Here is a 12,095-nt window from a genome sequence, read left to right on the forward strand (position 1 = left end):
CAATAAGAGGGATATTGGTCCAATGTTGATTAATTCCAGATCACGGTATCTGAATTATTCACTTGTACAGAATCAATCCTTTCATGAATGGATACAATTTATACAAACAATGTGGCTTATTTGTCAGAAAAAATTACAATTATATTCATTGAGAATGTCAGTTACAGGTTTGAAACTGTGGTAGCAAGTACACAATACTGCTTGATGTGACTGAACTATAGAATGATATGATATCTGTATTAACCCTTTGTGGTAGTCACCTAATCTGGTGTCAATTTAAGGAATAAAAATGTAGGGGTGGAGTCTAGGCTGTCAATCTAGAGATAACCAATGAGACTTCTGTGGGAATGGCCTTCTCCTGAGACTTCTGGGAAATCTGGTACTTCCTCCTTGGAGGCAGAAGACACTGCTCTCTCTCTGCTACCTCCTGGGAGATATAGCAGCTGATGAGACACTCTGTGCAGGGAGCCATGCAGAGATCTCTGTCAGCGCTGAGATGTTTCCAATGCCACTGGATCCAAAGACTTTCTACCCACTAGCCTGTGATCTTCTACATTTGACATCATTGTATGTGTTTCGTCGGTCTGAAGAGGACTTTATAGATTGGTATCAGACATCTGGGCTAATAGCAGACTTATAGACTTGATCTGGACTGGGCTGGGATGTTTTCTCAATGTGAACTTGCCCTTGTATATAAATCTCTCTCTTATACACACATGTGTGTCCATGGACTTGTGTCTCTGTCCTCCCAGACTCACACACCCCTGATAACGTGGCTTTGCAAAAAGAAAGAAAAGAAATATAATAAGTGGCATGACATCAGAACTAAAAGGAATTTAAAACATTAGACAACACTATGAAAAACTGGATTGCAACAAATTTAAAAACAGAAAAATGAACAAATTTCTATGAGCAAATCACTACCTAAATTAACACAGATTGATATAGAATATCTAACACCCCTGTAATACAAGAAAAAATGAATCTTGGTAAGACAGGAGAAATTAAGATGGTCACCAAAAACTCCCAACCGCAAAAAGCTTATAACCAGTTTATTTTACTGGGGAAGTTCAAGTCTACATAAACGATTCGAGAAAAAAAGAGATCATATGCTATCAAACCACTTTATGAAGCAGGATATAATCCTAATATCAAACCCAGGTGAAGGCATCACCAGAACAGGAAAACTGCAGGCCTCTGTCATTTAGGAACCCAGATGCTAAAATTTTCAAAAAAAAAATTTTCGTTAACAGAATTCAACAAACACCGACAAATCAATACTTTCAGAGTCCCGGTGAACATGGCTGCCAGATAGCAAGCGCAGGGAGGTCCCGGCAGACAGAGAGAAACCCCACCGTGAGGGAAGGCCTTCCTGTCACAGGTTTGAGTAAATGAAGAACACTACAATGTCCAATTCAAGCTATGTGGCGTCTTTATTATATCTGGCGAGCCCGGACTGCCCAGGGGACGTTGAAAAGGAACCGTCCATCATACCGCAGCGGGGGTGTTTCATTGGTCAAGTCTTTTTATATCATTTAGGAAGCGAGGGGGATACAGCAAGCAAATTAAAAGTGCATACATCACAAGTGAGAGAAGTCAAACAAAAGTACTTTTAGGTAGTCTTAGGTGCCTTGTTTTATAATCCTGTTCCTGGAGTTCTCCTGTTGAAGGGAAAATAAACACACCTGTCTGGGGTGGAAAGAAGTACTGCTCCTCTTTGATAAGGGTCATTTAAGTAGGAATTGCTCTAAGGGCCCTTACAGGCCTGCATTCGATTGTGATGACAAAACACAGCTTACCTTGGTCACAGCCAAGTCCTGAGGAGGAGGCCTTTGCCTTCAGTGGCAAAGGACTTTTGTGACAGTTCTGTTTAGCCTCAGGTCAATTAAATAAATAGATAAATGGGATGACAAGAGCCTGTCTGTTTCACTGCAATCTGTGGAAGGCAGTGAAAGCTAAGTATAGCAAAGTTTCTTAACGCTGGAGATCAGCAATGCCCGTGGGCTGCCAGTGACTTTGCTTCACTGTTGGCCAGTGGCTCCTCTGCTTTTGTGCACTTCTCCCCACGCACAGGCAAACCCATGGATATCCCTGGATCCTTCAACCAACCCAACTTAACTTATGACATTTATTGAGTCTGCAGCCCTGGGTGGATATCAGACTGCACGGGCAGCTTGTTTCAGACATCCTCACTGCCTAGTGACAGTACACTGCTAGCAATATTTCTATGCTTTTTCTTTCTTTTCTTCTTTCTCCCTTCACCCACGTGCTTCAGACTCATGCACTCATCAATCGCACCAAAAAATTCAGAAATTGCTACCCAAACCATGGTTGTTTTGTTTTGTTTAATTTTCCTTTTTCCTCTTCCTTCCTCTTTCTGTGCAATACCACTCCATTGGGGATTCTCAGGCCAACACTGGTGCAGATTCAGACACACAGGCCAAATTAATTTTTTTGTTTGCTTTTCTCCTTCTTATTCCCTTAACGAAGCCCTGTTGGGGTGGTGCTTACCCCATGGACTGGTAACCTGTTGGTCAGCATTTGGAAACCCCAGCCACTTTGCAGGAGAAAGACTGGACTGTTTCTTCCCTTAAAGAATTACATTCTCAGAAATCCACAGAAGTTGTTCCACCCTGCCCTAGATGGCCACCGTTGAGTCACAATTGACTTGATGGCAGTGTTTTATATATTTGGGGTATTTGTAGTTTTAGCTTTGTTTTTCCTTATTCCCTCATCCTATGCAGCCCTGCCCCATGGGACTCCCACACCTCTGAGGCAAACACAGCAAGAAGGCCAACATCATCATACATCTGCACATACCCCCTCAAATTAGGTTTGTTCTTTCTTTCTTCAAGTAAGAAGGAAACAGAGGAAGCATATCAGCTTGTGTGATCCCAGATTTATAAATTATGAAATCCAAACCAGAGAAAGAAATTATATTAGTGCTGGAAATCTGAGCACCTGGTTTGCAGCCTGCTGTGAATGACAGTGAAAGTGTAAGCTATCTCTCATGGGAAGGATATGCCTCTGTCCTTGGCTTCACATGAGAAAGAATCCATGCCGAAGCCTGGCTTGTGATCCAAGTGAGATTTTTGAAAGCTGAAAGAAGTTTCAGGTTTGCACAGGCAACTCGGGGCACGTCACCCCACACGTGGAGTCCCGAGGTCACAGGAGACCGCTGCAAGAACTCCGAGGGGCAGCTGGCTAAGCAGATGGGCCGTAAGGCTCTGGTTTCTGGCTTTTCAGCTCCTCCACTGAGAGGCCTGGTCAACTACCCAGGTTTACCCCACTGGCTGAATTGAATTCACCTGGTCCAGATGGGCCAATCTGGTGAAATGCCCACTTAGGTGCACCACCCCTTCCTGGCCGGAAACTCGAACCTTTGCGCTTGTGCATTGGATGTCCCACAACCTATGCTAGCTACCGAACATTTCACCCCTGAAGAGGTATGGACCCAAATCTTTGGGGTACTGGGCAACGGCATCTCTAGCTACTTCCTGCTGGCAAAGCGGTGGGGTGGGGCCTTGGGTCCACACCCTTCCTGCTCTGTTGGAAGGGGTTGTCCATTCAGGGCCCAGGATGGATAAGGTTGAGGTGGTCTAAAAGCTGGCACATTGGTTCAGGGTCTTGGTAACCTGAGAACTTCTGGGGACAAAAGAAACAAACCGGTGAACAGTTTAGGTGAGACTGGGGTCAAGTTGTGAGGCAGCAGTGAAACACCCCCGACAGCTCTCAGGAATGTTTGTTTGTATGCTCTGCTTCTGAGGGATCTGGGTGCAACAGCTTCCCCAGGTAAACCTGTGAACGGTGCCCAGGGTCCAGGGAAGAATGTGAGGACAGAATAGGCGGCCCAGTATCTAGGAGGACATCCACTGACCTGGCTGCCACATGGATCACCTGAGGTTCCAGACCTTCTACATCTGTTTCCCCTGCTGGGTTCTTATCGTTCATCACAAGCAGCTCCTCTGAAAAGTTCCTAGCACCTTTGAGCACTCGCTCTTTCTCAAAGTCTGTCATAGTCTGTCCGAGTATGGCCATTATATCTTTCCAGGTTAAATCATAGGCTGGGGTGAGTGCTGGAAGCGTTCTATGTGCGGTTCAGGTTTGTTAGAGTAACTGCCCAAGTCACTTTTAATTTGCTTGAGTTCAATTAGAGTGAAAGGCTTGTAGACTGCCTGGGGAGCAAACTCCCCAGCTGCCTCTACTACAGGTAGAAGGTTGGCAGGGGCAGGGCCCCTAAATCCAGGGTCCCTTAGGAGGTCCTGGGTGCACTGGCAATGAAGGGGGCCACTTCTCCTCAAGAGGAAACTGCTCTCACATACGGGAGCTCCGCCTACTTCCCCAGTCCTTCACAGAAACGTGCTAGCTGAATCAGGGTGTGCCCTTCTCTGGCCATGATTTTCCTTTTTCTAAAAGATTTTGTGGCCAAAGAGAGTTGCAAAATGATATCAACTTCTGTTTGTCCAGCCTCTCCAGATCAAATCTCTCCCAATTAGACAGGATTCATCCGCGGGGGTAATTCCTGGGTATCGAGCTGGTAAGTCCCATCTAGAAAACACAAAACAAGGAGGTTATCAAGAGCCTGATGCCCTCTAGGGTGCCATGAATCTGGGGCTCAGGCAGGGCCCCTGCCCAAGGTCAAAGACCAGTCGCTGCAGTCGACGTTAGGTCCGACCATTCTCTAGGCCACAAGCTTGCAGGGCCATTTCTTGGTGTGGCCCCATGGCCTTCAAATCTCTGAAGGGAAGGGACGTTTGTCCAGCAGCTTGGGGGACCATAAGGGAAATTGGGATTTCTGGGTGGAACATCGTGGCAGCAGAGCTGTATTAAGAACTGCCCCCCAAAATGCTGGAGGCAGTATTGTTGAGAGGCGAAAGGTAACAGTTACTCGGGCTTGGCTTCCAAACACCTTCGGCCTAGGCCTGGGCAACAGAAAACCAGCCAGTAGCAAAAGAACAAGCCCATGCTGGTAGGACTCTAAAGCAGCCTGTTTGTAATACCAGGAGACAGCTAAAGGGAGTGGAGGGGGGAGGGAAACATTTGGCTGGAACTAGGTGGGGCTAACTTCTGTGCCCAAGCAACCAGCTATCTAGGTACCACCCTCTCCCTCTCACCCCCACCCTGCCCATCCTGCCAGGGAGCAGAGAGTCAAGTGGTTGGGAAAATGGCAGCCACAGCTAGGGCCTAATTGCAAGTCAGTGGGGGGCCAGACACCAGAGCAAGAGCCATGCAGAAACCAGCAGGGTTTTTGCAGGCATGCCCAACCTTCTAGCTGAACACAGAGCAGAGCACTGAAAATCAAAGAGGCATAGAGGTTCCATCCCATCCCAGCAAGTGAGGCTGGGGGGTGCATGAAAACCCCTGGAAACACAGGTAGGCAGACGTAAAGTCCTGTTTACCAATAAGAATAGACAAAAAGACAGACACAGAGGATGAGACTTCTGCAGTACATTACGTGCGTCCCCAAAAGCTGGTTCTGGGGACCATCCACTCCACTGTGGTTTGGAAGGAGAAGTTCAGCCTGGCTTCCTTTCCAGCTTATATCCAAGCCACGTGGCACCAGGATGTCATATCTCTCTCATGGGAAAGATATACCTCGGTCATTGGCTTCGTGCAAGAAAGAAGCCTAGCTTGTGATCCAAGGGAGATTTATGAAAGGTGAAAGAAGTTTCAGGTTTACACAGGGACCTCAGGACCCTTCACCCCTGCACGTGGAGTCCTGAGGTCAGAGGAGACTGCTGCAGGACCTCCGAGGGGCAGCTTGAGAAGCAGAAGGGCTGTAAGGCTCTGCATTCTGGCTTTTCAGCTCCTCCACTGGGAGGCCTGGTTGATTACTCTGACGACTCCATTGGCTGAATTGAATTCACCTGGCCCAGATGGACCAATCCAGGTGAAATGCCCACTTAGGTGCACCAACCCTTCCTGGTTGGAAGTGCAAACCTCTGTGCATGTGCAACGGACGTCCCAGTCTCTATGGTAGCTACCTAACAAGAGCCAAACTATATTGGCAGGATGGATACAATTTGATCAGTCACCTCTGACCATTGACCAGGAATGTGAATAATCTTGCTACCAGAGTTGATTGTAAAATGAACAATATAGATAGATTTATGTTAAATTTTAGCACATTAACCTTTTTTTCCCCTTTGAAACATTTAACATGTGTTCTGTTTTTTTTTTTTTTTAATCATTGTCTGCTTCCTTTTGAAGTGAGGTCTTTCTGTGTTTATTTTGTCATTGTTTTGGGGGGCAAGGTTGTATGCTTTCCTTTATATGAAATCCAGGATAGGTAAACATATAGAGACAGGAATTAGATGAATAATTCCTTAGGGTTATGACAGGGGAGGTTGGAGTGGGAATTGAAGAGCTATTAAGGATCAGTACAAGAAAATGTTTCTTAATTGTGGTGGTGATTGCAAAAATATTTTTAACATGTTTAAACTATTGAAATGTATGGTATGTAAATTATATGTCAATAAAACTGTAATGGCATGACATTCATTGTCAGAAAGCATCTCAATAAACCTATCATACAGTACAATGCTGTTTGGGATAGAATAATATTTGTCTGCCTTCAAGAAAATCCAATCCATACAACTATTTTTCAAATGAATGGCCAACCACAAAAGTTATGATGAAGCAATTGAGGAATTCTACCAGTGACTTCAGTCAGAAATCGATCAACCATGCATTCAAGATGCATTGATATTTATTGGTGGTTAGAATGTAAAAGTTGGAAACAAAGAGGAAGGAACAAGAGTTGGTAAAAATGGACTCAGAATTCTGCAAAACTATTGACTTCTTCACAGCAGATACGACAAGTAAAGCAACACTACTACAGCAGCTAAAACCAGATGATGGGCCAACTGTGGAACAGACTATCAATTGCTCATTTGTAGGTTCAGGATAAAGCTGGAGAAAATTAAAACAAGTCCATAAGAGCTGAATTATGACCTTGAATCTACTTCACCTGAATTTCCAGAACATCTCAAGAAAAGTTTTGGCCCATTGGACACTAAGGACACAAGACCTGATGAGCAGTGGGAGGAACTCAAGAACATCATCCATAAAGAAACCAACAAGTCATTAAAGAACAGGAAATAAATAAAAGATCCAATTGAATGTCAGAAGAGATTATGAAGCTTGCTTGTAGAGTAGCTATAGTAAATGGAACAAAGGGTGAAATCAAAGAGCTGCATAGAAAATGTAAAAGGGCAGCTCCAAAAGTCAAAGCCAAATATTTTAACAAAATGGGAAAGGACTTAGAAGTAGAAAATCAAAAATGGAAGAACACACTCAAAATATATGAAACTTAAATTGATCAAGAAAAAATCAAAGCCTCTGACTGCAATTTTGAAAGATTCTGTAGGCAAACTATTAAATGATTGAGAATCCATCAAGAAATAATACAGTCATGGTACCAAAAAGATCTAGCAACATAGCATATGAACATGAGCCAATGTTGCTGAAGGAAGAATTTCAAAGTGCACAGAATGCATTAGTTAAAAGCAAGGATCCAGGAACTGATTGAATACCTATTGAAATGTTTCAGAATTTGAAAAAGCACTGGAAACATTCACTTTTATATGCCAGGAAATTTGGAAGACAGCTTCTTGGCCAACTGACTGGGAGCTATCTATATTTTCACCCACTCATTCCAAAGAAAGCTGAGCCAACAGAATACTCAAATTATAAAATGATATTGTTGACATCACACGCAAGTAAATATTTGCTTACAATCAGCCAACAATGGTTGCAACAATATGTTGACAGGGAACCGACAGAAGTTCTGCCTAGATTCTGAAGAGAACATGGAACAAGGGATATCATTGCTCCTGTCAGATGCATCTTGACTGAAAGCAGAGAATACTAGAAAGATGTTTACTTGTGCTTCATTGACTATGCAAAGGAATTCAACTGTGCAGACCATGATAAACTGTGGATAACCTTGAGAGGAATGGAATTTCCACACATGTCACTGTGCTCATGAGGAAACTTGTGCATAGACCAAGAGGTAGTTGTGGAAGCACCACAAGGCAATACTGCATAGCTCAGAGTCAGGAAAGGTGTGTGTCAGGGGTGTATCCTGTCACCATACTTGTGCAATCTTTATGCACAATATTGAGCAAATCATCAGAGCAAGTAGATTATATGGAGAAAAACCTGGCATCAGTATTGGACAGTCTTTTTTAACAACCTGCAATATGCAGATAAAACAACTTCGCTTCCTGAAAGTGTGAAAGTGAGGAGGACTTGAAGCACTTACTCATGAAGATTAAGGATTGTAGCCTTCAGTATGTGTCACAATTCAACATAAGGAAAATCAAAATCCTAATAACTGGACAAATAGGTAGCATGATAATTGAATAAAAGATTGAAGTTGTCAAGTGTTTTGTCTTGTTTGGATCCACAATCAATTCTCATGGAAACAGCAATCAAGAGATCAAAAGATGTATTTCATTAGGTAAATCTGCTGCACAAGACCTCTTCAGAGTATTGAAGAGCCAGGACTTTGAGGACTAAGGTGAGCTTGACCCAAGTCATGCTATTCTCCACTGCATCATATGCCTGTGAAAGTTGGGTATTGAATAAGGAAGACTGTAGAAGAGTAGACACATTTGAATTGTGATACTGGAGAAGAATATTGAAAGTACCATGTACTGCCAAAAGGACAAACCAATCTCTCAGGTAAGATGGACGAATTCCAGAGTGCTCCTTAGAGGTAAGGGTGGCAAGATTCTGTCTTACATATTTTGGACACATTGTCAGGAGAGACCAGTCCCAAGAGAAGGTCTTCAAGTTCGTGAAGTGGACAGGCAATGAAAAAAAGTAAAACCCTCAAGGAGGTGGGTTGATACAGAAGCTACATCAATGGGTTCATGGATAGGAACAAATCTGAGGATGGCATAAGACTGAGCAGATTTTTCCTTCTGTTCAGTTTTCCTTCTGTTGTACATATGATCCCTACGGTGGGGAGCTGGCTCCATGGTACTTAACAACAATAATATTGCTAAAAAAGGATACTTTATGATCAAGTGGGATTCACACCAGGTATGTGAGGATGGTTCAATATTGGAAATACAGACAATGCAATCCATCATACAAATAAAACAAAAGACTTATCTTTATTAAAATTGATGCAGAACTCAATGTCCATTTTGTTTAATGAACACTCAATAAAATATGAATAGAAGGGAACTTCCTTAACATATTAAAGACCAAATCTGCAACAAAAAGTTTAGCATTTCATTCAATAGAGTAAAACTGAAAGTATGCCCTCTCCAAAAGCGCACCAAAAAGGGTTGCTCTTTATTATTATTTTGTTAGTCGGATGGACTAGAAACAAATCCAGGGAGACTCATATGTGGATAAGAAAGAGCTTAATATACAAGAGCAATTGAACATTGAGAAAGCATCCCAACCCAGTCCAGGTCAAGTCCATAAGTCTGATATTACATCATATGTCTGATACTGATCTATAAAGTCATCTTCAGACTCACAGGATGCATATAGGAAGATCAGGTGCAGGAAGATCAAAGGCCAGTGGGTGGGACGTCTTGTGGATCCAGTGGTGGTATAACCATCTCAGTACTGGCAGGGGTCTCCAAGTGGCTCCTCCAGTTCAGGGAACTAGCTTAGCTCCATGTGTCTTGTCAGCTGCAATGTCTCCTGAGGAGTGAGCCTGTGTCACTCCTCATGCAAGCTATTTATCTCCTTAGTACCTCCAAATGAGATCATCAAGCTGTGCCCTGATTCACAGGCTATCCTTCGGATATGAAGATTTAATACACTGAAAATACCAATATTTCCAACAGCATTCTATACATTCAATGCAATTCTAGTTCAAATTCAGTACAATTCTTTAAAGAAATAGAAAAACTAATCACCCAATGCAGGTGGAAAGGAAAGAATTCCAGGATAAACAAAACACTACTTAAAAACAACAAAAAATGAGTAGGCCTCCTTCATATTTCAAAACCTTCTAAACGGTCAAATCCTTTGTTTTGGTACAATGATGTCTTTCTTCAGGGGCTGGTATCTCCTGACAACATGTACAAAGTACATGAGATGAAGTCTTGCCTACCTTGTCTCTAAGGAGCATTCTGACTTTACTTTTTCCAAGACAAATTTGTTCTTTTGGCAATTCATGATATTGCTAATACTCTTTACCACATTCATAATTCAAACAAAATTGGTGATATGAATTCATGGACATAACCAAATACCTTGAAGAAAGGCGTCTCTGGGATTTGTAGATCCGATCACAGTCTCACGGAACACCAAGACCAATTGGCATAAGATAGGTCACAAAAACAATATTCTGCTTCATACTTTGATGAATAGTGATTAAAATATCCTATGTGACCATCTAAAGTACAGGTATTGGTTTGAGTGGATAGAGGAAAGAAGAGGAACTAAATTCAATTCTATATGAAAACATGTGATCCTTTGAGTTAAGTGGCTGTGACTAGCAGCCTCCCTGGGCACACAGCCAGGAAAATAGATGGTGCCCAGCTACTCCGACCAACTCCTCTCAAAGGGGATATCATGAAGGCCCTAGATAGAGTGGGAAGAAAATATTGAGTAAGACTAAAAATCATATAAAACGCCAGGTTCATTGGTTGTATCAAGGCTGATTAAAAGTCTGATACTCTAAATGTCACCTTTCCGATTTGAAATCACCTGAGCGCTGTGGGTCAATTTTCAGCAAACAATAGACATGTCTTTAAGGGGGAAACATGATACCAGTGAGTTGTGTGCACTTTTTAATAATCAATCATTTGAGATCAACTGGGTTGCATTTATCACAAGACAAAGTTGAAAAGAAAAGAAAGAGGAATGGAGACACAAACATAGGGAGGAAGCGGGTAAGAGAGGGCGCAAAAGAAGTCAACAATCTTTTTTTTTTTATGGAATAGTTGGAAAATCCAACAAGTGTGTTCTCATATTTGCTAATCAATTATGTTTCTTTGTGTTGGCTTCTTTGAAAGAAAAAAATAATTTGGCAAGAAATGTAATCTTATATGTTTTATATATTTCTATTTTTAACCGGACATGATTTGATATTGTTTGCTATTACATATTTCTTACCACTTAAACAGAAATTGTATCCGTCACAATTATGAATAAAAATAAATCCGCTGCAATTGAGTCAATTCTGAACCACAGTAACTTTGAAGGATAGAATAGAATTGCCTTTTTAGGGATCTTGAGTGTGAATGTTTATGAGAGCAGAAAGCCCCAAACTTCTCCCATCAATGTGAGTAGAATCAGCTAAATCATTAAATTTACAATTTTGTTTTAAAGTGAAACAAATGCCAAGTTACCTTGCAGAAATACATCTGCAATTATTTAGTTGGATTAAAAAGACATTTTTGGACCATTTTCCTTCTTAGATCTTAGTACTGACTTTTGACTTAACAATTTAGATTTAACTCTCAAAATTACCTGGTCAAATGTCAGTCTATCTCTTCACTAGAAAACAGTTTTATTTTAATTATTCAACTGAAATATGTCGTAAAAATCTGACTTAGGTAACCCTATTCACGAATACTTGATTCTGAAGCTTATTAAACACGTGGCTTAAAAATTCTATTACTTTCTAAATTTTGCTTTATTTTTTTCAAAGTGGAAATGATCACATATATTCTATCAACTCACCATTGATTGCATTATACGAGGTAATGGGTAAAGAATTTAGCACATATTAATTGTTCAGGAAATATATTTACCCTCCTAATATTAAATTTCCTCTTTCAACTTGGAGAAAATATGATTTCTTACTTAACCATTATAAAATCATTCCATTATAGGGCATATACATATACTAGTATATTATAATATGCTAAAGTTAATTAATGTTGCTCCAACGAAAGGGCTGATGGTGCCATCATGGCTAAATATCAATTTTATTGTAAGTTCCTAAATTGCTCGATTTATTCTAGAACCACTAAGGACAATGAGGAATGTTTAGTTGTATTACAACTTTTACATCAAATACCACTAGAGGGACTTGTATTATCAGAAGTGTCTTTCAGAAGCATCAGTAGGAAATGTGGTAAGATGAAAATGTCAAGTAGTAATTTTTAGTAGTT

At 41.5% G+C, this 12,095-nt stretch overlaps 1 pseudogene; it reads right to left on the reverse strand.

Annotated features, from left to right (window-relative positions):
* Positions 1–4,492: 4,492 nt before the first annotated feature.
* Positions 4,493–12,095, reverse strand: part of LOC142440590 (uncharacterized) — a 39,701-nt pseudogene continuing 32,098 nt past the window's right edge.

The sequence above is a fragment of the Tenrec ecaudatus genome, chromosome 2 (assembly GCF_050624435.1).
Source record: "Tenrec ecaudatus isolate mTenEca1 chromosome 2, mTenEca1.hap1, whole genome shotgun sequence".
In the NCBI taxonomy this organism is placed as follows: domain Eukaryota; kingdom Metazoa; phylum Chordata; class Mammalia; order Afrosoricida; family Tenrecidae; genus Tenrec; species Tenrec ecaudatus.